At 41.4% G+C, this 26,913-nt stretch overlaps 1 long non-coding RNA gene across 1 annotated transcript; it reads right to left on the bottom strand.

The window, feature by feature from the left end:
* Positions 1 to 17,536: 17,536 nt before the first annotated feature.
* Positions 17,537 to 19,572, bottom strand: LOC122474885. Its single transcript, XR_006295037.1, has 2 exons — positions 19,175 to 19,572; positions 17,537 to 17,942 (listed from the first exon to the last, which is right to left on the bottom strand). It is a non-coding gene; the product is annotated as an uncharacterized LOC122474885 (long non-coding RNA).
* Between the last annotated feature and the right edge of the window lie 7,341 nt (positions 19,573 to 26,913).

Here is a 26,913-nt window from a genome sequence, read left to right as displayed (position 1 = left end):
GATACCACCTTGCACCTGTCAGAATGGCTAACATTAACAACTCAGGCAACAACAGATGTTGGCAAGGATGCGGAAAAAGAGGATCTCTTTTGCATTGTTGGTGGGAATGCAAGCTGGTGCAGCCACTGTGGAAAACGGTATGGAGGTTCCTCAAAAAACTAAAAATAGAACTACCTTGCGACCCAGCAATTGCACTACTAGGCATTTATCCAAGGGATACAGGTGTACTGTTTCGAAGGGACACATACACCCTCATGTTTATAGCAGCACTATCAACAATAGCCAAAGTATGGAAAGAGCCCAAATGTCCATCGATGGATGAATGCATAAAGTAGATGTGGTATATATATACAATGGAGTATTACTCGGCAATCAAAAAGAATGAAATCTTGCCATTTGCAACTACGTGGATGGAACTGGAGGGTATTATGCTAAGTGAAATTAGTCAGATAAAGACAAAAATCATATGACTTTACTCATATGAGGACTTTAAGAGACAAAACAGATGAACATAAGGGAAGGGAAACAAAATAATATAAAAATAGGGAGGGGGACAGAACAAAAGAGACTCATAAATATGGAGAACAAACTGAGGGTTGCTGGAGGGGTTGTGGGAGGGGGGATGGGTTAAATGGGTAAGGAGCATTAAAGAATCTACTGAAATCATTGCTTCACTATATACTAACTAATTTGGATGTAAATTTTAAAAAATAAAAAATAAAGTTAAAAAAAAAAAAAAAAGACCCGACATAGAGCTCAATCTCATGAACCAAGATCATGACCTAAGCCAAAATCAAGAGTCTGACACTCAACCAACTCAGCCATCCAGGCATCCCTGAACACTGCGTTATTTGAAAAAGAAAAGAGATTCTAGTTATTAAAAATGAAGAGATGACATAGTAACTATATGCAAATAATATCACATCATGTAACCTTAAAACCACAATGCATCTATGAAAAACTAACAAGGTACAGAGTTGAGACAAAAGTATAAATTGAAATATTTATTGCATATCAATGACAATATACTTTAAATAGAAAAACAACAAAAAGGTCCTGTTCGCTATTTAAGAAGACAAACCAAAATTCTAGGGATAAGCTTATGGGTATGATCTATATGAAAAGAATCGCAAAACCTAGCCGTGGCACATAAAAATAGAGAAAAATATGATGTTCTTGAGTGGGAAAATAAATATTGTAAATATGTCAAATTAACTTATAGGTTTAAATGCAATTCAGATCCAAATCTCAATGGGATTTTTAAAATATTTGACAGTGTGATGATAAAATTCATTTAAAGGCAAAAATACACATGAAATAGCAAAAAAGGCCATAAGAAGGAAGAATAATCAATGAACATGAGCTCTACCAGCTATAAATTTTAAGACCATAATAAATAAAATAGCATGGCTAAAATTTTAGAAAAAAAAATCAAATCAAATCTTTCCTAAAGACAATATTGCAGCAAAGTCCAGGCGGTGAAAGAGATCGAAACCTGAAAACAGACATACAGGTATCTTGGCGGCCCTTTTGTGAATAAAGACACCCCAAACCCAAAAGAAAATACAAAAAGGAAAACTTGGAAGATTGGATTTAAAAAACGTGAAGCTCCAGAAAGTCAAAGAATATCATGATTACAACTCAATGGAGATCCAGAACACAGAGAAGAAAATTTGCTACACAGAAGACAGATAAAGTCTCTGCGTCCATCCATAATGAACTCAGAACTCACATGATTCATTAGGAAACATACAAAATCTTCACAGAATAATGGATATAGAATATAAACGTTCAGAGGAACTCCAATATAACATACAAAAACTTCAGCTTCAATATTCATTTTTAAAAGGCTAACTAGGGAGACACAGGCCTCCAGTTACGGAATGAGTAAGTCATGGGAATCAAAAGCTGAGCGTAAGGAATACCATCGATGATATTGTAATAGAGATATAACAGGACAGATGGTAGCTGCACTTGTAAGAAACATAGCATAATGTGCCAACTTGTCAAATCACTAAGTTGCACACCTGAAATTAGTGTAATGTTGTGTGTCAACTAGACTCAAAAAAAAGAAAAGAGAAAGAAAAAAAGGCTACAGAAACAAAACGCTACCATTCTATTAAATTAGCAAATGTTAAAAAAGTGATAATATTCAGGGTTGGCAGTCTGGTGAGGTATGGCATTTTCATACATCAGTGGGATTGCACATTGTTACAATCTCTGTAATAAGAGAATCTAACCATTAAAACCCAAAGTCTTAACATAGAGTTCGATGCTGTAATTCCATTTCTAGGCACCTATCCTAAGAAATGTATTAGGGATGTACAAAAAGACTTTTGTTGAAATGTTTGTTTATTTTTGAGAGAAAGCATGTGCAAGTCGGGGAGGAGGAGAAAGAGGACGAGAGAATCCCAAATGGGCTCAGTGCTGTCAGCACAGAGCCCGCCGCAGGCCTAATGTCACGAACGGTGAAATCATGACCTGAGCTGAACTCAAGAGTCAGACGTTTAACCAACTGAGCCACCCCAAAAAGGCTTTTTTATAAGCAAGTGTAATTCATCATTATTTATGATAGAAAAACACTTGAAATAGCCTACATGTCCAGCTATAGAGGAATAAGTAATAATACAGCTATTAAAATGACATTTTCTGAGAATATTTAATAGCATGTGATATTGCTCATGATCTAATGCTATTTGGGAAAAAACAAGGTATAGAGCTATGTATCTTAATTTATTACATATATATATATATATATCAAGCACATATACATGCTTTTAAATTGTTAAAATAAATAAGAACAAAGTTCTTACACTTCCTGATTTCAAAACTAACTACAAAGCTATAGTAATAAAAACAGCATGGTGCTGGCATAAGCATACATGTACACATCAGTGGAACAGCATTGCAAATCCAGAAATAAAGCTATAAGTGTATGGCCAATACATTTGCTATGAGGGTTCAAAGGCTACCCAGTGGGGGAAAGAATAGTGTTTCAACACTGGGTGCTATCCACATGCAAAAAACATAAATGTGTACCTCTACCTCACACCATCTATGAAGATAAACTCAAAATAGATTAAAGACATATGTAAAAATTAGAACTAAAACCATAAAACTCTTAGAAGGAAACAGCCTGACATAGTTTTGTGACCTTAGAAAAGGCAACAGTTTCTTAAATATGACATCAAAAGCACAAGCAACAAAAGAAAAAATAGATAAATAGGACTTTATGAAAATTAAACTGCCTTTTTTTTTAGAGAGAGAGAGCACAAAACTAAGGGATGGGGGGAGAGAGAGAGAGAGAGAGAAAGAGAGAGAGAGAGAGAGAGAGAGAATCTTAAGCAGTCTCCATGCTCAGTGTTGAGCCTGATGCCCGGCTCGATCCCATGACCCTGGGATCTTGACCTGAGCCAAAATCAAGAGTCACATGCTCAACCAATTGAGCCACCCAGGCACCCCGGACCTTATCAAAATTAAAAACTTTTATGCCTCAAGGAAAACTATCAAGAAAGTGAAAAAACAACCCACAGAATGGGAGAAAATATATGCCAATCATAATCATATAAGGATCAAGTATCCAGAATATATTTAAAAACTCTCACAACTCAACAATAAGGCAAACAACCCAATTAAAAAATGGACAAGAAATCTGAGTACACATTCTGCAGAGCAGCTATACAAATGGTCAATAAGCACAGGAGAAAAATGTTCATTAGGAATTAGGAAAAGGCAAATAAAAACCACAATGAGAAACTACTTCCCACTCACTAGAATGGCTACATTAAAAAAATTAAAAAGGAACATAACAAGTGTTGGTGAGGATGTTGAGAAACTGGAATTCCCATATATTGTAAACTTCTCATACTGATTCTGTGCTACGGAAAAAGCTTGATGGCTCCTCAAGAGTTAAATATTTATCACATGACCCAACAATTTCACTCCTAGGAATATACCTGAGAGAGGTGAAAATACACGTTCACACAAAAACTTGTATATGAATGTTCACAGAAACATTATACACAATAGCCAAAATGAAATGAAATGAAAAAAGTACTGATGCATGCTATAACACAGATGAGCCTTGAAAATATTGTGCTAAATGAAAGAAGCCAGACACAAAGGCCAAATATTATATGCTTCCATTCACACGAAACATCCAGAATAGGCACATCTATAGAGACAAAAAATAGATCTGTGATTTCCAAGGAATAGGAGAGTAGAATTGGAAGGCATAATGCTTTGGGCGAGAGCGATGGAAATACTCTGGAATTAGTAGTGGTGATGGCTATACAACATTAAAAGCCAATGGATTGTACACTTTATAATTATTAAAATCTTAAGTTTCATGTGATAAGAATTTTATCTAAATCAATTTAATTATTAAAATGTATGTTTTAGATAAAATTGAAGTCAACTGTGTGCAGCACTCTTGAAGCACTTGGAGTCAGACCTTTTATGTGACAGGAGTTTGCAGAGACCTCTCTCCACAGTCTGGGTCCTATCTTTGAGTGATCACGTGACATTGGGCAGGACATTTGTTGCTTTAAGCCCATGTTCTCACCTATGAAATGGGATGCATTCCTGTCTCAACTGCCTGAGGTGTTATATGGTTCAACTGGGATAATCTTGGTATCCACAAGGTATAGTTACAAGGGAATTATTATTGCTATTATCTCTTCTCACCCCTTTCTAAATTGCAGAGTCTCTGAGGGGTGGACAGAAACCCTTAAGAGAACATTTCTTCTGCCTACATCAGAAGAGATGCTTGAGCTTGTCCTAAAGGTTGAGTTTACCAGATATATGGGAAAAGGCTTTTTAGGCAGAATGAAATGTGTACTGGAAAAATGCAAGCTCAGAAAATGCTAGATGTTTAATGTGGTTGGAAGTTACTGGAATACAAGTTGTGGGAGAGAACAAGGGAGACAAATTTGGGAGCAGGTCATGTAGGGCCTCATATAAGGAGTCTGTACTTGGTCCTTGGAGCAAAGAGGAAGCAATGGACATGTTTGCGGGTGGGTGTCAAGATGACAAATGGGACTTAGGGGTGTTGTGACATCATGAGGATGAGCTAGTGTAGGGACAGATTGTCAACAGGTGGACCTGATGAAAGGTGGCTTAAACATTGCGGGTGAGAAGTGTCAGGGATCTACTTTGAGGCAGGATAAAAAGGAGTATCTAAAGGAAAGGATATTTTGAAGTTGAATCCAAAGTATCTGGCAATCAAATGGATGTGTATTAAGCAGAGGAGGAATAAACGCAAATATAAAGATTTTGAAAACAAGGGTGTCCCGACCATACCGCAGACCAAGATGAGGCTTTCTGGAGAAGGAGCCAGCATAGTGAGGATCACAAGTTTTATTTGGGGCATATTTAGAATTAAGTTATATACTGATCATGGATCCCTGGACTGCAAGAAACAAACTCACTCAAACATGTGCAAGTAACGGGGAATTTACTGAGAACAAAGATTCAAGTAAGATTTATGAGGTCAGAGACCACATTTTTCTTATTCAGCAAAGCATGTCTTGTCCACAGCAAAGTTCCTGATGTAAGTAGGTTGTCAAACAGTATTTGAGAAATGAAAGATTGAATTTCATGAAATACAATGAGGGCGACAGAGCAAGGTCTCATCAGCACCAGAAACATCTTAGCCAACCACCTGCTCCATCTTGCTCTCTCTGAAATCCTACGGCACTTTGCTTTGCCTCACTTTGCACATCTGCCCATTCTCCGGATTCTCTCTCTATATGGGCTTCCTCTGCAAATTTGACAACAGGATAGGGTCTCAAGCCCTGTATCACATTACAGGTGCAGGCCTCTCTGGCAGAGGGTTTCCAGGAAAGGGAGTCTCACTGAACTGGCTTAGAGCAGGTAGCCACTCGGGTAAAATCAGTGATGGGCTGAGGGAAGAGGTCACATAGTGATCTGCATGGCTTCCCACCAGGGGCTGTGGGAAGGGGGCGTTGGCAGACAGAAAGTGACTGCATCTCTGATACGAGGTTGTGGCCAAACACCTGGTGTAGCTGAGGATATGGGACCTGCCTTTTGGACAGGGTGGCTGTAGATTTTGGAGTCATTAGCAAATAGATGGTATTTGAGGTCGATCAGTCTAGAGGAGACAACCAGGGGAGAGTATGTAGAAGTGATAAAAACTGGGCTACAAGAAACAGAGGGAAAGAGCCAATGAATGACAGAAGTAATTGTCAGAGAGATATGAAAAAACCCAAGAGAGACAGGTAGAGACTGTGAAGGACAGAATATTAAGAAATAAAAAAGTTTCCAGGGGCGCCTGGGTGGCTCAGTCAGTTACATGTCTCACTTCAGCTCAGGTCATGATCTCGCAGTCCATGAGTTCGAGCCCTGTGTTGGGCTCTGTGCAGACAGTTCAGAGCCTGGAGCCTGCTTCGGATTCTGTATCTCTCACTCTCTCTGTCCCTCCCCCACTGATGCTCTGTCTCTCTCTCAAAAATGAATAAATGTTAAAAAAATTTTTTTCGTGAAAAATAAAAAAGTTTACGATGAATGGATGAAGAAGAGGTGGTGTATATATATATATATATATATATATATATATACACACACATACATACATTGGAGTATTACTCAGCAATCAAAAAGAATGAAATCTTGTCATTTGCAACAGTGGATAGAACTGGAATGTATTATGCTAAGTGAAGTAAGTCAGTCAGAGAAAGACAAATATATAACTTCCCTCATATGAGGACTTTAAGACAGAACAGATGAACAAAAGGGAAGAGAAGCAAAAATAATATAAAAACAAGGAGGAGGACAAAACCTAAGAGACCCTTAAATACAGAGAAGAAACTGAAGGTTGTTCAAGGGGTTATGGGTGGGCGGATGGGCTAAATGGGCAAAGGGCATTAAGGAAGACACTTGTTGGGATGAGCACTGGGTGTTATACATAGGGGATGAATCGTTGGAATCTACTCCTGAAATCATTATTGCACTATATGCTAACTAACTTGGATGTAAATTTAAAAATAAATAAATAGGGGCGCCTGGGTGGCGCAGTCGGTTAAGCATCCGACTTCAGCCAGGTCACGATCTCGCGGTCGGTGAGTTTGAGCCCCGCGTCAGGCTCTGGGCTGATGGCTCAGAGCCTGGAGCCTGTTTCTGATTCTGTGTCTCCCTCTCTCTCTGCCCCTTCCCCGTTCATGCTCTGTCTCTCTCTGTCCCAAAAAAAATAAATAAACGTTGAAAAAAATTAATTAATTAATTAATTAATTAATGTTTCATCTAATTTTTTTAAGTTGAAATGAACAGATATTTTTATGTTTATTTATTTTGAGAACAAGAGGGAGTGCGTGTGTGCGCTCTGGGAGGAGGCACAGAGGGAGAGAGAGCAAGGGAGAGAGAAAGAGAATTCTAAGCAGGATCCATGCTGTCAGCGCAGAGCCCAATGTGAGGCTTGAACTCATGAAACATGAGATCATGACCTGAGCCAAGATCAAGCGTCAGATGCTTAAACAACCGAGGCACCCAGGTGCCCTTCATCTTAATTTTTAAAAAGGCTTTTCTGATAGCTTCACAAGCCTGCAAATTGCAGGGAGAAGGTAGATACAGTGTTCTGGGTGTCAGCATTTGACACCTTTCATGACACCATTTGGGTCAAGATAGAGAAGAAAGACTGGATAAAATTCAGATGGGAAGATTATCAAACAGGCAATATAGACCCTCAAAGGGACACTAGTTAATGGGAGGATGTCCAACACAAGGAACTCTCATGTGGGCTAAGAGGATCCAGTGCAGTCTTGTCTTTGTGAACTTTTTATAAACTGTGTGGATGTAAACAAGGGTGATTTCTTCATCCAACTTGTGAGTAGCATGAAGGTGGAGAGAATGGCAAGAAACTTCTGTGGCAGAGCGAGGGTCCCCGCTGAATCCAGTGGAAAAGAGGGGGATAACTTGGCAACTTACCGCAACCATTGATTTCCGACCCACACCTCGGTCACATTCCTGCTGATGAGATGGGAACAGCAAATTCATCCTGGTAATCCTTTTTCTGGGACGTACCACTTCTCAGTACTGTCTCTGGACTAATATCTGAGAACATGGTCTGAAACCTCTAAAGGGCTCAGTGAGAGTTCACCAAAATGGTCCCTAAGGTCTTTTCCAGCTAGAACATTTGCATCTGCACACATGTAAGGAGGATGTGGGTTTCCACAGAGGGTTAACCCACCATGTGACTGCTGGCCTCAGTCCTTGCACTGGGGATTTGAATATTTTCATGACACTCCATAGTGAAGGATCCTCATTCTGTGAAGCTATGAGGTGGCTTTAAAAGGATGCTTAAAATGTAAATACACATGTATATCAAATTATTTTGGTAAGTGGACAAATACAACCTTAGGTCTCGGACACTGAAAGGCTCAAGGGCATGTTAGCACATGTGGTTTCTTTCTCACGTTTACCTATATCTGTTTGCTTCACCCCCAAATTCACCCATAAATGTCTGCTTTTATTCACAATGGGAAGAGAAGCCAGTGTGCTGGGATAAGATCTAGGCAGGAATTAAAAACAAGAGATAACGGAGTGCTTGGGTGGCTCAGTCGGTTGAGCATCCGACCCTTGTTGATTGCAGCTCAGGTTGTCATCCCAAGGTTGTGGAATTGAGCCCTTCTGCCCACCCCCCTCTCTCCCCCTCGCTCTTGCTCATGCAGGTGCTCTCTCTCTAAAATAAAAAAAAATTTTAAGTGATAATGAATGTGCATATCATGGGTTTTTTTTTTTTTTTTATTGCCATGGGTGAAGTATTTCCCACCACAGAACAGGCTTAGTGAAGCAGTGAGTGGAAGGCTAAGGTAGAGCCATTAACATCTCATCTCTTGGTGGAAATGCAGGTTATCCAATGACGCTATGGAATAAAACCAGATAGGATTAAGTTCCATGTCCATAGCCCCAGGAAATTCATCTAGTGATAGAAAAGCTCAGATCATGCCTCATTCCACAAATATTTATTGAGTTCCTACCATGCTCCAAACATTTTTCTAAAGAAGTTCAACGCTTGGTGAGAAAGAATGAACAGTTATAAAATAACAGCATAGTGATGAATAGACATACACAGCCACTTTGGAAGCATAAAGGAAAGGCACCCATCTCTCCCTTCAGGAAGGGGAAAGGTTTTTTAGAGTAGGTAGCAAAAAGCTGAGTCTTGAAAAATGAAACTAGAGACATTTGCTGGTAAACATAGCCAGGGGTCGGTGGGCAAGAAGAACCCAAGAAAGGACGTGCGCGGCCGTTATGAGCTCAAACACTTACAAATACTGAATATGTTATATGTGGAAACCTGCAAGGACACCTCCTCATCAGGGATATGAGATTGGAGATGAAGGTGGTGACAAAGGTGTGAGCCCCCACTGGGGAACCTGGACTTTATCCTATAGGAAATGGGGAGTCTTTGAGGGGCTGAAAGCATAGGAGTGACCTCTACAGTTCACTTCTGGAGGAGGGATTTAATGGAGCTGAATCCAGAGACAGGAGGACGAGTTATAATGACCACTGATGAGCAAGACATGGTCGAGGCCAGTCTAGAAACATGATGGTAGGGACGGAAAAAGGGAATCATTAAAAAAAAAATGTAGGTAACGCCACCTGCATTTGGTGATGTGTGGTATGAAGAGCAGGAGGAAACTGAGGTCAGTTCCTAGGTTTGTGGTTTGGATGATAGGATGGCACTTATTTAAGAAGAGAGGAAGAGCAGGCAGAGTAGATTACTCTGAGGTTTGGATGAAAAGGAAATGAGATTGGATGGCAGCTAGAGGGGGATGTGGGCAATGGACTGTACGTTTCAGGAAGACAAGGACTGTGTCTGTATTATTCCCCCACCACATCCTCAACACCTATATCATTGCTGTGCTAATAAGCCCTGAATAAATATTATTTTAAATGAATGTGGAAGGACCAGGGGAAGGATGGATCCTTAGATGAGAAGGATTTGAGCATGTTCACAAGAAGAGAGGAAGAAGCAACTTGGGGAGGAAGTGAAGTTATAACGGAGGGAAGGTATGCTCGATACAGTGAAGAAGATCCAAATATGCCACATTGGCCTAAGGATTATTTCGAGCTGAAGGCAACTGAGAATCAGCGGCTGCAGGAAGAGTTCTCTGCCCTCTTCTTATCTGCCCAAAAAGCAGGACATAAATTTCTCTTTGGGAAGGTGCCACTACCACCACCGGGAACAGAAGGGCAATTCTTACCATCAGAGATAGACAGTCAACACCAAGATGAGTTTTCATGAACTCACTACTAAAATAACCTTTATCTTCCATTAATTCCTCTGCATATTTCATTCCACCCTGTTTAATGGTCTCTTGATGCTCAAACCTCCTTTGCTTCATTAAAATGGTATATAAGCCTCTGAGTCCAATACCTTCCTTGAATTTCACTTCTCTTCCATGAACTCTTGTGCAAGTAATTATTAATAAAATATTGTACCTTACCCCTGTTAATTTGTCTTTTGTCAGTTTATTTTGCAGGCCTCCAGACACTGAGCCTAAGAGGGGTAGAGGAAAAGCTTTTCCTCCCTGACAATAGCAAAGTACCTAAACAGGTGGGAAGGGATAGGGTCAGGGTGCAGGTATTTGACCAAAGGTACAACATCACATGTTCCGAGACAAGAGAAAAGTTGCTGAAGATGGGTAACAAATACAAGTGTTTGCAGAGAAAATACTGTTGAAGTTGAAGGAGATTATGCCCGATGGGCTCGCATAACATTGATGTAGTAAGAGGCGATCTGACCGATAACTCCTTCTTTCTGATGCTGCATTACTGTCCTTGAACCAACTGAGCCAGAAGAACTAGGCTTTTCCTTCCTTCCCTGTCCGATTCTGACTTGTGCCCCTCTGAGTAAAATTGAGAGCCACAAACCTGGCACTATGTGTGTGTCTATGTGTGACAGTTTATTTTAACATAAAATAATACATGCATATAGCTAAAAATAAAAGATGCAGAATGATATAAAATAAAAAGCAAAGCAGTCACCGAATGTGCTGCAAAGCAAGGGTGTGTGTGTGTGTGTGTGTGTGTGTGTGTGGAGGGGGTTGAGTAGAGAGACAGAGCATGAGCAGGGGAGGGGCAGAGAGAGAGAGGGAGATACAGAATCTGAAGCAGGCTCCAGGCTCTGAGCTGTCAGCACACAGTCTGACGCGGGGCTCAAACTCATGGACCGTGAGATCATGACCTGAGCTGAAGTCAGACGCTTAAACAACTGAGCCACCCAGGAGCCCCTCAAACAAGTCTTAACTCAAAATCTAATTTGAGGCCTGGTGCTTTATCTATTAAATAAAATGTTCAAAAATTTCAGAAACTGTACAAAAAAAGCCTAATTCAAGACTTGCTATATATATATATATATATATATATATATATGCTGTGAAACTCAGTGATCCTTCTTTCCTTTACCTCTACTCTTTTCCCTTAAGGTGAGTTCATTATTATGAGGATTTATGGTCCCTCAAGTGAATAGAGTCTGCCAGTCTTTTCTATCAGCTGTGCAGACATGTCCAGGCCTGACTGGATCTGAGGGCAGAGAAAAAAAGCCTGGCTTTAAGCTGGGTCTCCTGCTATGCAAATTTATAAAAATATTTCATGTCATAGACTCGTGGATTCACTCATTTGGAGGTGAGTCAAAAAAGTTAAACGCACAAAAGACTATGAAAAGAAGTGAGCAGGAGGCAACAGCAAATGGGAAACCACACAAGGTGTCTACTACTCATCTGGTCTTGAGTGAGAAAGAATCATGACTAATACAAAAATCGACAACCATGCCCCTCAGAGGGCACCGATCAAAGCAAATGTACTTCCATTATTTTCTATCTTGATTTAATCTTAGGGGGCCAGTTTTCCAATCCAGGAAACTCAATCCAATTCAAGAACTCAGAGGGGCGCCTGGGTGGCTCAGTTGGTTAAGCAGCTGACTTCAGCTCGCTCAGGTCATGATCTCGCAGTTCATGGGTTCAAGCCCTGCGTCGGGCTCTGTGCTGACAGCTCAGAGCCTGGAGCCTGCTTTGGATCCTATGTCTCCCTCTCTCTCTCTGTTCTTCCCCTGCTCACACTCTGTGTGTGTCTCTCTCATAAATAAATAAATAAATAAATAAATAAATAAATATTTAAAAATTATAATAATAAAAAAGAAAGTCTCTGCAGATAACTGAGTCTACTTTGGATAATGCTGAGTCTTTCACATTCTTGACCCTTCTTTTGCTCTTCCCTAAGAGAGCATGTGGCAATAGAGGATGATCGTGGTATGTAGCTCATGTAAAGGACAGAGCCCTTGGATTCACACAATGTCTTCTAGATCAAAGCTTCTGAAACTTAAATGCGACAGGAATCATATATTGGTATAGACTCTGAGGCCCACTGGCTCTTTTTCCTAGGTAGAACTGGTTCTCTCTTTTCCTGAAACAGCGAGCCTTAAGGCTTAGCCATGGAGGCAAAAGTTGTAAGGGACCATGATTTAGGGAGGAAATAAAACTATATTGGCTTACTATATCAGATACGTTAAAACTATATTATTCATCTCATAAATGCTAATTCACATAGCCCATTTCTGTTCCTCCTTCCCTTCTGACTTAATTGTAATAGAGTGATTACCTTACCTCATATTCTTGTCCTGTTTTAGGAATCTAGCCCATTTTAGAGACCCAGCTCTCCACTATAATGTTGACTGATATTATGATATCTACAATAGGAGTGTGACAGGTCCAGAGACCAGGGCAAGTGACCCAATCAATATCCTCTTCCAGTGTGAGCCTTCATTCAATAGAGAGTGCACCTGTTCTGCCTGGGCCAGATCCTGTGAACTGACGCTTCACAGCTCTGGTGGTACCCGGGATATCATTGTTGGTGATGATAAGGAGCTTTTCATTGTTAAAGGCTTTACCCATTAAAAAATATCTGATTATTGATTTTCTAGGCCCTCTGATTTCTGTAAGGTCAAGATTACTCTGTTGTAAGGGGAAAGTCTTTTCTCCTTGTCTGGAATGTCCTTTCCCCACTGTCTGCTTTGAAAATTCCTACTCAGTTTTTATTTTATTTTATTTTATTTTATTTTTAAAATTTTTTTAAATGTTTATTTATTATTGAGAGACAGAGAGACACAGAATGTGAGCAGGAGAGGGGCAGAGAGAGGAGGAGACACAGAATCCAAAGCAGGCTCCAGGCTCCTAGCTGTCAGCGCAGAGCCTGATGCAGGGCTCGAACTCACAAACTGCAAGATCATGACTTGAGCTGAAGTTGGTCACCCAACCAACTGAGCCACCCAGGCACCCCTCCTACTCAGTTTTTAAAACCCAGCTCTAATGCTGCCTACTCGGGACAGCCTTCTCTGAGTCCTTCCCTGTGCCCAGGAAGACTCAAGTTCTCCATTATGTGCCACTGCTGTATCTTGTAAGCACCTCTATTATGACACCATTCACAGTGGATCAGGAGTATTTGCCACCATGTCTGTCTCGCTTACCAAAGTGTCTGTACTGTTCACACTAGTCCACAGTCTGGCATACAGTACAGGATCAATAAGCATTTGTCGACTGAGTGACTGGCTGAAGGAACAAGTGAGTGGATCTCAAGTGTCAGTGCCAAAGGTCCCACAGGTAGTATAAAGGAATGTTGGAATCCAACAACGGATTGTGACCCCCAGGCCCACTTTTCCCTGGCACCACGCTGCCTCGCACTTTTGGAATTTCAAATTGAGGAAGCTTGTTGTCTACCTGTGATACATAGGAGTGAACCTCCATGAGCCTTACATATTTTTCCAGTCCTTTCTCTCTTCCCTACCCTTCTCTTGGTGAAGAGTAGATTTCCCAGAATTGTCACTGGAACTAAGTTTTTGTTAGCAATTTGTCTATCTGTTTGTTTGTTAGCAAACTAAGTAATGTTAGCAAGATAATAAAATGGACTGGCATCAGGTTGAGTCCTAAAAAATCAAGAGCAGAACAGAATTCCTTTCCTTGATGAATTGCTGGCATTTCTCATATGTCTCTTGTGTGCTTGACATATTGGTAAGATTTTTGCATACTTTCATTTAATCGTAACAATTGCCCTTTGAGAGAAGCCTTCCTAATAGGCTTTACTTCACAAATGGGTGACTGAGACTCATAAGATATCATCTTAACTTCCCAAGGCCACATGGCTTTAGCAGTAGCAGAACTGGGACCCAAGCCTGCACGGGCATGCCTGATGTCAAAATCTACTCTCTTAAAGTAATGGAGTCCACCAGCAATATACCAGCAAGGAAGACAGAAGAGGAATTAATTATGAATTAGCACTTATTAGGGTAATAGGTACCTGTCAAGCTTTGTGGCCACCCAGCATCTCTGAACACCTTTCTTATATTTGGGTGATTTTCCATATTAAGAGTCCTACCCTCCCAAAGGTGAAAACCAGATGTTTGCACTTGTACAAAAAGGGAAAATTCCAGTCAACATACATACACAAGGACTAACCTAATGAGTAAGTGAATGGACCTCACAAAAATAGAAGCAGTAGCTGGTACACTGGTCCCTATTACCCACTGCATCCTGTTAAACTCATTAAACAAGAGAGCCATTAGAGGAAAGTGGCTCTAACACCTTGGTGGCCAAGATAAGCCAAGCAGAATCTAAATCTTACCTTTACAAATGCCACAAGGTTATGAAATCAAAACACTAAAGACAGCCAATCACAAACAGCCAAGTAGGCTTTAAGCTATAGCCAATCAAATAATTTCCACACTTTCTCTATTAAGTTTTTCCCCTGGCTCCTGTGGGCAGAGCACTCCTATTCACTTCTGACTTGGTACCACCCAATTCAAGTAAATTTTTGCTCAAATGAACTCTCAAACATGTTTAGTATACCTCAGTTTGTTTTTTAGCAGTTCTAAGGCATCGCTCAGAGATCTAATGAGGCCAGGCAGCAGAATCCCAGAGAGTGACCTTAATCTTGGGCCACGAGGCTTACGAGCTACATGATTAAGAGAGGCATTGGCCCCTCTCATCGGGTAATTAGGGGTCAGGGTACCATAGTAATATGGCACGGCAGAAAACTGGCTCTCACCCTACCCTGACCTTTCATGGCTTTGGGGAACATCAGGCCTTCTTCTAGTACAAAGTAGAAGCTGGAGATCAAGTTGTATGACGGAGTCAACTATTGATTGAACCCCAACAACCAAGCACCATTCAAGACCGCAGAGGTAGCAGTCTTTCTACTGCATGATCAGAATGCTGGGGTCTGAGCCTCAAGGTTGACCAGAATTGACTGCCTTAAGCCACTGGGCTATATTCAGTTCCCAGCAAATATTCAGGGAAGGCACTCACGGTCAAGAAGGCAACCTGCCAAGAGAATCAGTCTTAGACAAATTTTCCCTTTCTCTCCCTTGCTTTCCCAGCCTCCCTTGCAATAAGGGCATAGGTGTGGGTTCTAGGCTCTGCTGGTCAGACACACCCATGTGAGATTCGATTTAGAAGAAACTGGGGGAGGGGTGCCTGGGTGGCTCAGTGGGTTAAGCGGCCAACTCTTAGTTTCTGTTCAGGTCATGACCTCACAGTTTGTGAGTTCAAGCCCCACATTGGGCTCTGCACTGTCAGTGCTGGGAGAGAAACCCTCCTTGGGTTTCTCTCTTTCTCTCTCTCTCTCTCTCCATCTCTCCCCCACTTGCTCTCTCTGTCTTTCCCAAAATAAACAAATAAACTTAAAAACTTTTGGGGCGCCTGGGTGGCGCAGTCGGTTAAGCGTCCGACTTCAGCCAGGTCACGATCTTGCGGTCCGTGAGTTCGAGCCCCGCGTCAGGCTCTGGGCTGATGGCTCAGAGCCTGGAGCCTGCTTCCGATTCTGTGTCTCCCTCTCTCTCTGTCCCTCCCCCATTCATGCTCTGTCTCTCTCTGTCCCAAAAATAAATAAACGTTGAAAAAAAAATTTAAAATAAAAAAAAAAAAAACTTTTGTTTGGAAGAAAGCAGGGTGAGAATACAGGAGCGTGAAACATATACCGGCTAATACCAGAGGCCTCTGTTTCTGGGAAAACCGTGGCGGCAACTCTGGAATCCAGGGCCCGACATCAGTGTGCCTGTTACAGTGTCTGTGCCTAGAAAAGGCTGCAACAGGGCCGCTTCCGGGACAGACCCATGGGTGGTTTGATGTTGCTTCTGCCCTAACCCTGCCGGATATTCTCTGAGCTACCTAATAACCTGGAATAAACTTATCCTCTGCTTCAACCGGCTGAAGGAGGTTCTGTTGTTTGCGACCTAGAAGCAGAGTGGTAACTGATCGTCTGTTTGGGGCCGGGCACCGCCCTCGACGCTGTCCCATCCTGAATCTCTTTGGATCCTTACACACAACACACCAGACAAAGACCGTCTGAAGTGCTGAAGGAGAAGGTGGAAAGGCAGCAGTGCGGGATGGGGCTGACAAGATCCAACGCCAGAGATCACGAGGGCTCCTGTTCTTCAGCTGCTGAGGTCGCGCCTTCTGCCAGAAGCGTGCTATCACACACGCCCCGGGCTGTGTGTAAGAATGAGCACCACGTGCCCGGCTGCAGACTTGGTGGTGGCAGCTTCCACAGACCCTTCCACGAGCTTCTTCTCTGCCATCCCACTCTGGCAACCAGAGGCACCACACCACTTAGATTCTCCCGCCAACTCTAACTTTCGGCACGCGTAGCCGTGCTTCAGAGAAAGTGCCTAGAGATCGTTCTCTGACCCTGTGACACCCACGCCCCAAGCCCCCCACCTCCCACCAGGCCTTCCTGTTACAACCGCCCACAGTCACGCAAGCTGTAAGTCCTTGACTCAAGTCACGATCTCCAAAATACGTAGTTCCTCTTTTCCTGACCGGACTGTAATAACACGTGTGATAAAACTTTGTTCAAAGCAATCTAGACTTGAAAAACATTGAGCGTCAGGGATCATAAAGACTCGGGTTCTAATTTCCGCTTTGCCCCTTGTAGCTCTATAATGTTCAGTAAATTAATTACTAAACCTCTCTGAGACTTCATTGTCTCATTTCAAAATTATATTCACCTCCTGGGCTTGGTGGTGATAAAATGAGAATATTTTATAGTGTTGAGAACATAATTGACTCAAATCTCAGGCCCTTTCCATCTTGTGACCAATGTTTAGAAATCAAATGTAATGAGGACATGTGTTTGTTGCCCATTTTAACTGCGAATTCTTGCTTTTTTTTTATTCAAATATAATTTTTTAATTTTTTTTTTTTTGAGAGAGACAGAGAGAGTGCGAGCAAGGAAGGGGCAGAGAGAGAGATACAGAGAATCTGAAGCAGGTTCCAGGCTCTGAGCTGTCAGCACAGAGCCCAACGTGGGGCTCAGACTCGTGAACTGCGAGATCATGACCTAAGCCGAAGTCAGACGCTTAACTGGCTAAGCCACCCAGGTGCCCGGAGAATTTTTGTCTTTAATACTTACTTACAGGACTTGCAAGGTAAAAGTGAATACCTTTATAAAACACATAGCTTTAAATAATATATATCAAAATAATGTTGTGGTTACTCTGGGTTTGCTCTCTCAAATTGGTTTTTAAAAGTATTCTGTACTATGCTTCTTTTAATGTACTTCAGAAAAAAAGTGTTAAGTTTTCACTGGTTACAGATTTTTAGGCTTTCAGAAAGGAGAAGTTTCATTTTTTACATTTAGAAATGGAAAGAAAGATGTTAGACATAGCATATTTTGACTGATAACTAATTGTTCATATGATGGCAAATTCAAACAAAGAAATACAAACAGAAGGGTAGCTAAGAGTTCATTCTGCTCACATGGAGAGGCTCACCAGTGGCTTTGCAAAATGGTTTCACCGAGGTCATGGTTCTCCCAGTCTCAGACCCCAAACATGACTTGGCTCCTTGGGTCTTAGTCTCTTCAGCAGTAATTACAAAGAAGGCTTAACATGGAGTCTTCCAAGTTCTGGCATTCTAGGACCGTGAATGTGAGCTCTGTTGGCAATAAATAACATTTACTCAGTTATTCCTCCTCCTCACCAAATGAGAAGAGGGGTGATAATTATATTCTTCCCAACCCCTGAATGTGACAATTTAAGAGAATAATAATAGCATGGTATGTGTAATAAGGCATTTTGCTGAAAGTTTTATATCCACTATGTATTATTTTTTTTAATGCTTATTTTTGAGAGAGAGACAGAGCGTGAGCGGGGGAGGGGCAGAGAGAGAGGGAGACACGGAGTCTGAAGCAAGCTCCAGGCTCTGAGCTGTCAGCACAGAGCCCGAGGTGGGGCTCGAACTCATGAACTGTGAGGTCATAACCTGAGCCGAAGACAGCCACTTAACCGACTGAGCCATCCAGGCACCCCTTATATCCACTATATAATTCAATCCTCATAATGCCAATAACACAAAATTATTCTTGTTCCCTTCTACAGACAAGGAAAGTGAGGCAGAGAAAAGCTAAGTAACCCTCACAATAGCACCCAGTTAGAAAGAAAAAAGCCGAGGGAGTACTGAAGTGTGGTATAGTATATTGGCTCTGGGAGTCAGACTGACCTAGGTTCAAATCCTGACTTAACCATCTTTTGTGATTTAGAGGCACATTACCCAATCTCTCCAATCCTTCATTTTCATTATCTGTTAAATGGTGATGATACTGGGACACCTGGGGGGCTCAGTCAGTTGAGTGTCTGATTCTTAATTTCAGCTCAGGTCATGGTCTCAGGATCATGGGATCGAGGGCGGCTCCATGCTGAGTGTGGAGACTGCTTAAGATTCTCTCACTCTCTCTCCCCGCCCCCCCCGCTCCTCTCCTCTGCTCACACACTCTCTCTAAAACAAACAAAACAAAACAAAACAAAACAAAAACAAAAAATGGGGATGAGGCCAGCCGTACTTCCCTCCAAGAATTAAATGAAATAATTTGTTTAGCGTTCAACAAGTGATAACTATGCTAGAGATGATAATGATTTATATTACCTCCCAAAGCATTTCCTTTTAACAACACCCAGTATCCTAAGCAAACTGGCATTTCAAAACCTAAGCCCTGTGCACCGATGTCGTTACACAAATGTTAACCTTTTCCTCCAATTAGAAAGACTAACGCAACATAACTGGCAAAGCTATTTCACATTTCACGTGTACTCAGAGACAAAGTCCAAAAAATTGGCTCTTTATGACAGATTGCTGTACATCATGTTACAAACATATTCCCCACTACTCACAGGAAGGCACTTGGCAATCCAGAAGGAATTCTTCAACATGCTAATTAATGCAGATAATATATCTTCCCAGCAATCGAAAAGGTCAGAGGAATGTATCACTTCTCTCTTCCATTGATTAAAAAACATTTGCATCCTCTTTTGACCTTCTTCCTATTTTACCCAGAAGAACCGACAATGCCCACCAGGAATTATTGGATAATCCTCCACCCCATTGCCTAATGGCAAGAAACATCTTGACGCCTTTGGGCTCAGCTGTGCTCATTAGGTACAGAAATGCCCTGAGAAGATAGCGAATGTATTCAGATTTTTGTTTGTCTGCAGTTTGATGTAATAGTGTTTTATTTTTGGCCCCCAATTGCTCAGCAAAAAGAAAAAAAAAACTTTGGGTAAGCTGCTGATTTCCTCTAAATCGCTGAGCACAGGGATTGTAGCTTGATAAAGTCATTTAGCTGCTAGATGTTTATATTCAAACCATGCCAATGGCTCTTGCTGGAGCTTTTCATGAGGAATGTGATGATGTCTACTTCTTCATGGGGTTGAAATAACTGTAAATTTACCAGCACTACCTCATAGGAAATTTTAAAAAAAATTATTTCATCTTTAGGGCTTCGCAGTATACAAATTTATGTGGGTTTTCAATGAAGATGTTACAAAGAGAAAGTGTGTATGCTCTCACTGAACAAAGTTAGTTGCAACTTCCCTGAATATTCCTAAATCTTGAAGCATTAATACATTGGTCATTGGTCTTGAACATGGCATACTCAAGTCATTTCCCAGAAAGTATTATCAAGGTCCATTTGAAAAGCAAAATTCACAATTGTGGCATCAATACTAAAGTGAGAGAAGGAAGTAGGAGACCGGAGAACTTGTATAAATACACCTCATCTCCTTTTCCCTTTTCCTGTTTGTTGTTGTTGTTGTTGTTGTTGTTCTCTTTTCTCTCTCTTCTTCCAACCCTGAAAGCAAAGGGATTAGCTGAGAATGTAGACTGCTTATCTAAAATCAGAAAAAAAGTGTTCAATTAGGAAAGCATTGATTTTCCATCCATCCATCCATCCATCCATCCATTCAATAAATATCCAATATTTTGGATATCTGTAAAAGGCCAGACAGGGGCGCCTGGGTGGCGCAGTCGGTTAAGCGTCCGACTTCAGCCAGGTCACGATCTCGCGGTCCGTGAGTTCGAGCCCCGCATCCGGCTCTGGGCTGATGGCTCGGAGCCTGGAGCCTGTTTCCGATTCTGTGTCTCCCTCTCTCTCTGCCCCTCCCCCATTCATGCTCTGTCTCTCTCTGTCCCAAAAATAAATAAACGTTGAAAAAAAAATTAAAAAAAAAAAAAAAGGCCAGACAATGTGCTAGAGACACATAAAACTATGTTGTTTGTTAAGTGAGTTATTCATGTAATAAACATTACCAATTAGCCAGTGTTTGATTCAAGAAAACCAAAAACAAGTCTTTATAACATTTGGGGTGAGGTTATAAAAGTATTCAAGGGGTGCCTGGCTGGCTTAGTTGGTAGAGCATGTGACTCGATCTTGGGGTTGTAAGTTGAAGCCCCACATTGGGCCTAGAGCTTACTTTAAAAAAAAAATAAAGAAGTATTCAAAATGCTGAGGAAGCAAGAAGCTGAGGAAATAACAAAGACGTCACCTATAGTATATGCGACAGAGGCTGAGTTAAAGAGGCACACGGGCTGCCACAGGACATAACAGTAAAGCTGTCTTTGGAACCCTCAGCTGCTAAGGTACTCAGGAGGCAAAGTGGGGGTTGACAGAAAGATTGTGACCTCAAGAACCACATAGCCTTGGGCTTGCAGCCCTATCGTGGCGACTGTGTTTTCGGTCTTCCTTGCAGCTGGGTAAGCCCTTGAAATGAAGTTCCAGTCAATGGTTGCAAATAGAATTAGTGCTATAGATCGAATACAGATGGAACCACAAAATTCACATGTTAAAATCCCAACCCCCTATGTGGATGAGGAGGAGGTCTTTGGGAGGTGATTCATTCCTGAAGGTGAAGCCCTCTTGAATGGGAGTAGTGCTCTTATAAAAGAGACCCTAGAGAGCGCCCTTTGCCTCTTCTGCCATGTAAGGACACAGCTGTCTATAAACCAGGAAGAGGGCTCTCACCAGACATCACATTTGCTGGCACCTTGTCCTTATCCTTCCCAGCCCTCAAAGCTGTGAGAAATAAACTTCTGTTGTTTATAAGCCACCCAGTTTATGGTTAAGTTGCTATAACAGCCTGGTGGTCTAAGACAAGTAGTGTAACTTTCAAGAAGTGGCCTTAAGAGAAGGGATTTCTCCCCCCTCTCTATTTTTCTTTTTGTTGGTCGGTAGGTGGACATGAAAGCTGAAACTAGAGCAATGACCTTAGTTCCATCATCAGATGGAAACCTTGTGAGGAGGATAGAAAACAACATGAGCCACAGTCTGATGGATATGAAGTCACAGTACCAACCCCATGTGGCCTGTGAGAGGAAAAACAAAGCTTACATGTTTTAGCCACTACTGGCTTCCTGTCACTCGCAGTTGAACTTAATCCTAACTGCTACCAACAATGAGACCTTAATCAAATACAACCTGAAACCCTCTGAGACTCACTTTCCTACAAAACAAGGATAATAATGCCTATATTTTTTTTTAGAGAGAGAGAGCATGAGAGGGGGAGAGGAGTACAGGGAGAGAGAGAAAGAATCTTAAGCAGCCTCCAAACTTAGTGAGGAGCTTGACACAGAGCTCAATCCCATGACCCTGGGACCATGACTTGAGCTGAAATCAAGATTTGGACGCTCAACCAACTAAGCTACCCAGGCGCCACAATACCTATTTTTATAATTGTTGGGAGGACTGAATCAAAAGAATAAATAAATTTAATTCACCCAGAATAATGCCAGGTACCCAGTAGTGTTATTACAAACAGTTGCTATTATTATAGTGATGTTCTTTGTCTTTCCAAAGCTCATGCTCCACAAATCTCTAACACTTGAATAGCACTCCCATTCCCTGACCGTTGTAACAACTGTCATCAAGGTCAAGCACCAGCAGAAATCAAGGGTGTTTACTTGAGCAGTGGGAGATACTGAGGTTAGGAGATGGGGGAGGAGGGGAGAGTAGGGAGAAATCGATAGTTCTTCTTTAGATATGTGAAGTTTGAGATGCTTATCAGACATCTAAGTGGAAATAGATGTAGAGTAAGCAATTGGATATATGATTCTGGAGCTAATAAGAAAGGTACTGGAGAGCCACAGATTTGAGACTTGTCAGCACCTCGATGCTATTAAAAGCTATGGGGTAGGATGAGATCACCTAAGAATGTAGATATCAAAATAAGGCGGCCAAGGACAGAAGCTTCAGCATTCTAATATTTAGAGGTCGATAGAGAATAAGTCCTTAATGAGGAAATCAAACCAATATGCTGTCTCAGAAACCTAGACACTCAATGTTTCACAGAAGAGGTAATCAACTGTACCAATGCCCATGAGAGGGCCGAGAGCACATTGGCATTGGTAAGATATGGGTCACTGGCAACTTGGATGTGGTAGGCAGTCTCTAATGCTCCAGCGAGTCTTGCCTCCTGGTATCATGCCCTTATGCAGTTTCTTCCCCTTGACAATAGACTGGACTTACTGATTTGCACTTAATAGAATACAGCAAACACGATGGAACTTCTGAGATGAGGTTACAAAACGACTGTGGCTTCTATCCTGCGATCTCTCTCTCCAGGGTTTGGCTTGGGGCAGGGCACAGGGTAAACAGATACTTGGGTTTAAATTGAGTGGGGATATTTCAAGGCAATGATGAGAAAGGAAGAGAGGGGTGTGGGACTTAACAAGGCTTATAAGGGAGTAGTTATGTTGGTGGTCTCTAAACTCTAAGCTGTGTGAGAAAAGAAGTGAGAATATGAGTGTGTGAGGAAAAGAGAAGACGGAGTAGGACAAAGCATGAGAATCTCAGTGGGATGAGGACCTGGTGGAATACCTGAGTAACTGAGGAGAAAGAATAAGAGGTAATGGGCAGAAAGAAAAACGCTTCTGAGATTTCAAAACTCGGGCTGGTGAGCATAATGTCTGCAGAGCAAGTGGCTCAGAGAGAGTGAAGGAAAACGTGGAAAGAAACTAAAGGTGTCGAATGAATCACTGATGTAGGTATGGAGGTCATCCAGGATTTCCACAGACACGTGGAAAGGATGACAGCGAGAGGGGCACCTGGGTGGCTCAGTCAAGCGTCCGACTTGAGCTCAGGTCATGATCTCACGGCTCGTGGGTTTGGGCCCCGCGTCAGGCTCTGTGCTGACAGCTCGGAGCCTGGAGCCTGCTTTGGATTCTGTGTCTCCGTCTCTCTCTGCCCCTCCCCTGCTCATGTTCTGTCTCTGTCTCTCCTCTCTCTCTCAAAAATAAATACACGTTAAAAAAAAAAAAAAAAGATGACAGCGAGACAGAGGTCAGGACCACCAGGCATGGAAGTAGCAGGTTCTGTACCCAGAATAAATGTCCTGCTCCGTATCACTCAGAGTGAGTCTGCTCTCCTGGCACCTCTAATCTTGGACATTAGCAAGTGGTAACCCATGTTAGAATCATAATTTATCTAAATACAAGTCTTTCTCATTTCTATTCTTCCAGATATGCCTTAAGCCTACAAACAAACGATATGTTTAAGGAAACATCACAAGAATCCAAAGTAACGAGCTCACACATAGAACTGGTGCCACCAAGACTGAATCACTCTAAACAGAGACAGTCACATTATACACTCATAGAGGCATTGAGTGATATAGAAGAAAAAATTGGGCTGGTTAACGCATGCTCCTCAGTCCCGTTAGGTTTTGTCGGTGAGCAGGGAAGATCAAGACATTGGGGGAATGTAGAAGGAATAATAGGAAATTTTGGCAAAGGAAATGAAAGGAAGGTTATGAGTAGATCTTTCAAGTCATTTGCACCTACTTAGGAATGAACTTTAAAAGAAATACTGTTCTATTATACAAACATTTTTCAGACATATTAAAACACAATGGAGCCCATTTGTCTACAGGGTGACAATGTGAAAATCCCACTTGAAGTTTCGAAGAATCCTTTCAAATTATCTTAAATCTTAATTAAGTGCATAATCGTCACAACAGCACATGCTGGCTGCAGGGTTCTGAGCTCGTTTTCTTGCCTGTGAAATGGAGACAAGAACCAAATTTCATGGGATTTCTGTGAGAACCAACAGACACGGTATATATGAAAATGTTTTATAAATTGTAAAGTTCTCTATACAAAAAACCTCTTCATTATCAGCCATGTGAAACCATGTCTGTCATGTGAAAAACCATTGTTTTTGTCTACCCAGATCCTTGCCCTGCTTCCAGTAATAACATAGCTCCCCTTCCACTGAAGAATTGTTCTTCCTTATTAAGGGGGGGGTGCCCACTCGCTATCCTGGCTAAGCGATTCAGTACATCCCATGCAGCTGGCCATGGTGATGGGTCAGGAACAGCTGTGTCCTTTAAGTCAGTCCAATCCTGTTCTTCTTGGGTTCTTTTTTCTTTTCTTGCCAAGAGCCATGAGAATATGTCCCTAGAGACACTGGTGACCATATCCTCCCTTGCCACCTGAAAGATACAGTTGACATGTAGAAAGAACGAGAATTGAGAGACAGAGTCCTGAAAGAATTTCCATCATCCTATATGGCCAGCCCCAACCCTGTCCATCCCATAATTTCCTTATGTCAACTTTATGTGCGTGCACACACACACATATGTAAGTATTTGAGTTGTAGTTTAGTCACTTCCAACCAAGAGTCTGGCGAATATCGATTCCACAACAACAAACTTTCAAATTCAAAAATATGGAGAGAGGAGAACTTTCTCATTGTCTCCTTTTCAAACCATAGAATAGCATTCAGAATAATGAAAACACAGAACCTGTAGATAGCCTCAGGATATATACAAGTATCTGTACACAGAATGAGAAACTACCCATTCTCCAGTATCATCAGGTAGCAATAATATTAGGCATTTTGTAGTATGTGATAGAGGAAAAAAACCTCTTAAAGAATATTGTTCATATACATTAAATCCCTTAAAAAGAAATTTCACAGTTTTAGTGCAGCTATTCTAAACTAATACATGTTGTTGACATAAAGTCCTAAGTAAAAAAGACGATTATAGTTGAATAGCTAAATTAGGTGCATTGACCATCCCAGACTTTTTCTAGAATAAGTAGCACACTTTACAGAGTAGAGCTCTAACAAGGCCAATTTCTGCTTCTATGTGCCACTTATCATGGAGATCTAGAGTGGGAGCAGCCTCAGAAATACATCCAAAATGATGTATGGGGCACTGGGTGGCTCAGTTGGTTAAGCATCCGACTTTGGCTCAGGTCATGATCTCGCGGTTTGTGAGTTCGAGCCCCGTGTGGGGCTCTGTGCTGACAGCTCAGAGCCTGGAGCCTGCTTGGGATTCTGTGTTTCCCTGTCTCTCTGCCCCTCCCATGCTCATGCTCTGTCTCTCTCTGTCTCTCAATAATAAATAAACCTTAAAAAAAAAACTTAAATGATGTAAAGACACATTACTTTACAGATGAGGGCACCGAGCCCCCAAAATATGAAGCAACTTGAGGAAGTTCACTGTTTGCCAATAAATGAGGTGAGGATTCTTTGCTTATAAAGTAGTTCTTTGCTTTACAAAACACTACAGTATAATTTTCATTTTAATTGATGCTTACAATATAAATTTCCTAGTCTGTGACCATGTTAAAAAAAAAAACTCTATTAAATTTGTAAAACTGACTTTAACACAACCCAGGAAAGCATTTATTGCATCTATATATAATTCCAATCTGGACACACTACTTATAATATCTGAAGTTCACAGTCTTTTGAATGAGTCAGGACTAGGAATGATAAAATGTTTAGATTGGCAAATCCCAATATCTTGAAGAAGCAGAGACAATTGCCGAATGGAAACATGATATTCCTATTAAATGTTCCAGTGGTTCTTAGAGCAGGAGATGAAATCCTTATTGCTGTAATTCTTATATTAGGCAATTTTAATCATTTCGTGTTCTAAGTCACAACTGTTTAACCAGTTTCTCTTACAGTGCAATTATTTTCATCAATCTTTCTGTATATCTAATGGAACTGAGAGCTCCAGCAGGAATCATATATCAGCTGCCTCCGTGAACTATCCTTTTCGTTCAGTGAAGCGCAGCTCAAAATAGGATTTCAAGGGTGTCATTTTTCAGATGTTATTTAATGTTGTCTGCTATTTGCTTTTTATTTGAATTACTGAGCTCCATTTTCCAATCTACGGTTTGGCTTTTTGTATATCTTTAGAATGTGTTTATCTTCTTACATACTATTCTATACTATGCTACATATTTTCTCGTATATCTTATAAACTATAACATATATCACTTGTATATTTTGCTTTTGCTCAATAAGGACTGGTACGAGGCTGCTTCTCAATTTTTTGCCACCTCCTATCCCCCATCCCTGTACAGCCCCAGAAAGTTTCTGCAGAGAGACCAAATCTCTAGGGGGTTAAAACTGACGGTAGGCAACACTGAGCCTTCTACTAACCTTAGAACTGTATTTCTGTAGGTTTTCTTATGCCAACTTTCTTCTCCACTGCTTTTTCAGCAGACTAAGGCAAGTGTAGGGGGTAGATGTAGTGCTAGTCTTAAAAGCTACCAGTCACAACAAAGAGATGCCATACTTAAACTAAGATAACATATAATCATGGACACCAAAAACCAGAGG

The sequence above is a fragment of the Prionailurus bengalensis genome, chromosome D4 (assembly GCF_016509475.1).
Source record: "Prionailurus bengalensis isolate Pbe53 chromosome D4, Fcat_Pben_1.1_paternal_pri, whole genome shotgun sequence".
NCBI lineage: Eukaryota > Metazoa > Chordata > Mammalia > Carnivora > Felidae > Prionailurus > Prionailurus bengalensis.
The sequence above is the reverse complement of the archived record's forward strand: the minus strand, read 5'-3'. Positions and strand labels throughout refer to the sequence as shown.